The sequence below is a fragment of the Trachymyrmex septentrionalis genome, unplaced genomic scaffold, assembly GCF_001594115.1.
Source record: "Trachymyrmex septentrionalis isolate Tsep2-gDNA-1 unplaced genomic scaffold, Tsep1.0 scaffold342, whole genome shotgun sequence".
Lineage (NCBI taxonomy): Eukaryota > Metazoa > Arthropoda > Insecta > Hymenoptera > Formicidae > Trachymyrmex > Trachymyrmex septentrionalis.
In genome coordinates this window covers 34,353-37,669 of record NW_017305506.1, presented here as the reverse complement: position 1 = coordinate 37,669, position 3,317 = coordinate 34,353, and positions in this window count along the sequence as shown.

Below are 3,317 nucleotides of genomic sequence, written 5' to 3'. Positions count from 1 at the left end.
ATATATATATATATATAAACATCAAATTAAAAATTAAAGTTTTAGTAATGTATCTTTCACAGTTATAACGATGTTTAGTATGTATCGGCAATTTGACAGGTTGATTACCAAGCGATTTAATAATATATCTGCAACTTCACAGTCATAGCGCACGCACGCACGCAAAATGAGATTCAATTCCGATCCGTCAAACTCTATGCAGTTCATAATGGGATGAATTACAACCATAACTTGAGCGTATAACCTTAAATTTGGAATAACTCAGTGAAAAATGATCGTATTAAACTCAGTAAAAAAGCATTTTAAAGATAAAATTCCATGTACTTTCATGTACATTTTGTCCCATAGGCTGTCATACCTGATTTACGCCATGCATCGTCATCACTTTCGATTATCAACTTTTCATCTTCTCACTTTGTCATCTAACATTTTGATAATAATGGCCGAGTATAAATCTCATTCAAATATTCTTAAACTGGACAATTTAAGCTTCATTTTGCATTTTTAAACATATTTTTATCTTTATTATTTATTAAGTTATGATCATTTGAAATTTGATAAATTTTTCCTAATTTTTCAATGTACCGTTTTTTTGCGGGTGAATGTATATTAACATAAATACATTTTATATTTAAATTGAGCGGTTTGAGATGTGGTATATTAGCGAGATATACCTTGACATGTGCTATTGTAACGGGATTTGGGATATTGCTTGCAGATCTCGTTATCGCTTATAAAGTAAAAGCTTTGATTTCGTTTAATCATTTTCCTCGCTTCTCTTTGTTGGGAGTGGGTAACAATCTGCGTAAGGAGTAAGTACTCCTGCTCGTCTTATTTGATTCGAGAGCTCCGGCTAGCATCAACGTGTAAAGCTAATAAAGACTATCATTCTCTGCTCATCTGATTAGTGTAATTTAATTATATTCCTCTGAATTTTCCTTCGATAAGGAGAGACACAACAAAAAAAATGCCGGAACACTACTTAAAATGTTATACATATATTTCTTTCTTATTTTTAATGTAAAAAATATGGAAATATAAAATTGCTTACTGATTGCGTTTCATACAGCGGTATTTATTATTTCATAAAAGAGACTTTATGTTAACACTTTTAATACTATATCAGTGCACTGTTCGCCTTGATAAAGTAAACAACAAGGTTCACGAAAGGTTAGCATTAGCAATGAATCGTGACACGGCGATAACTCGTAAACCATTTTGATACCTCTAAATATTTTATGTTTTGAGATCCTTTCCTTATTAAGATCCTTTCATGTTTAACGAAAATTTTCACATTCTATAACTAACGCAATTTATTCACCTTTACCATAATAAATAACTTTCTATTTCATTGATGTAGAATTATATCATATTGTACAGTATATTGTCCAAGAAAAATAAAAAGTTATTATAATATCAAAATAGCAGCAAATAACTCCGAAATAAATGTTAAACAATTTCTTTTCGATCATTTACAATTCAATTAAATATAAATAAAAATTTTAACGTTATCCGTGACCTGTCATCCTACTCACTTAGGTGATCGTAACTTTATACATTATTCATATATGAATAATTAAAATCCCCCTTATTTCCGAAACATAAAACATCGCTTCCACAGGGGTCAATCAAACTAATGATACGATTTATTTAAAATAAAAAATATAAAATAGATTCCAGAAATTTATTTAAATCATAAAATGAGAAAAACGTATTTTAACACTTCGTGGTCACCGTGAGTCAAAATGATACAAGCATCATCTTTCACACTATATTTTAAAATCCTGGCTTCAGAAAGACGCGTATCTTTTGTTTGATACTTTCCTTGTATTGTAAAAAACAAGCGAATTATTTACCTATTTTAAATGCCTCACCCTATATATCATGTATATATACTACATAGGTATAATATCTATATGGTATATATTTTCAATTTGATATGTATATATATTACTATTACTATTATTAATACTGAAGACAAATATAAATGAAAACCGTAAAATACAAAAAATATATAGAAAACATTACTCTTCGCCACCACAATCGGTAAATGGAGTCTGTGTTTATCACACATGGGTCGGTAGGCATGACCATCTACTGGAGGTTTGAAGCTTCAACTGTCGATAGAGATGCCTAACTTTTTAATCGGGCCGTTAGTATGCGTCTAACAGCTAGTCGCACAAAAAGCGTTTTTTTTTTTGTCAAAATGTCAGTATGAGTGACCAACGCATCGTTTTCGTTAACAAAATTTATGATTTATATTTTTGTATTAAATTACAAAAATAAGCAAAATTTGGATTGTGTCCTTCAAGTGAAAATAAGAAAACGAAGAGGGAAGAACGTCCGTCATGCCTACCGACCAATGTGTGATAAACACAGACTCCATTTACCGATTGTGGTGGCGAAGAGTAATGTTTTCTATATATTTTTTGTATTTTACGGTTTTCATTTATATTTGTCTTCAGTATTAATAATAGTAATAGTAATATATATACATATCAAATTGAAAATATATACCATATAGATATTATACCTATGTAGTATATATACATGATATATAGGGTGAGGCATTTAAAATAGGTAAATAATTCGCTTGTTTTTTACAATACAAGGAAAGTATCAAACAAAAGTTGCATGGTTTCAAGGGAAATGTATTTTGGTCATGTTATCTTTCTTTTAGATGAAGGCGCTAAAAAGATATGAAGGTCACTTCTATTTTTTTGAACGGAATGTATGATTTTTTTTACAGAATATGGTCCCTCTAATTATTATCTATATAAAAGTATTAAGTATATAAGCATATAAAAGTATTAAGATAGTGATATAAAAAACTAATAGTTTAAGAGATAATTTATATATTATTCTGTCATGTGGGAATAAAATTAAATATCTCGTAAACAAATAATTGTTTAACAATCGTATCGTAATACTTTTATGAACAGAATAATGAAACGAATCAAGTGGTCAGAAAAAAAACACATAGCTGCTTTAAAAAAATATGTACGCAAAATGGATAATTTTTATGTAAAATTTTTTACATACAAGTATTAAAGTACGATTATTAAAAAATTGATAGTTTACGAGCTACTTAATATTTTAAGCCAACATGTCACCGAATAAAATATAAAATATCTCATAAATTATTGGTTTTTTTATATGCAAAATAATTAGAAGAATTTTGAACGAAGAATATTGTATAAAAAAGATCATACAATTCCGTTTAAAAAAATGGAGGTGATCTTTATATCTTCTTAATGTCTCTATCTAGAAGAAATACAACATGACCAAAATACGTTTCCCATGAAACCATGCAACTT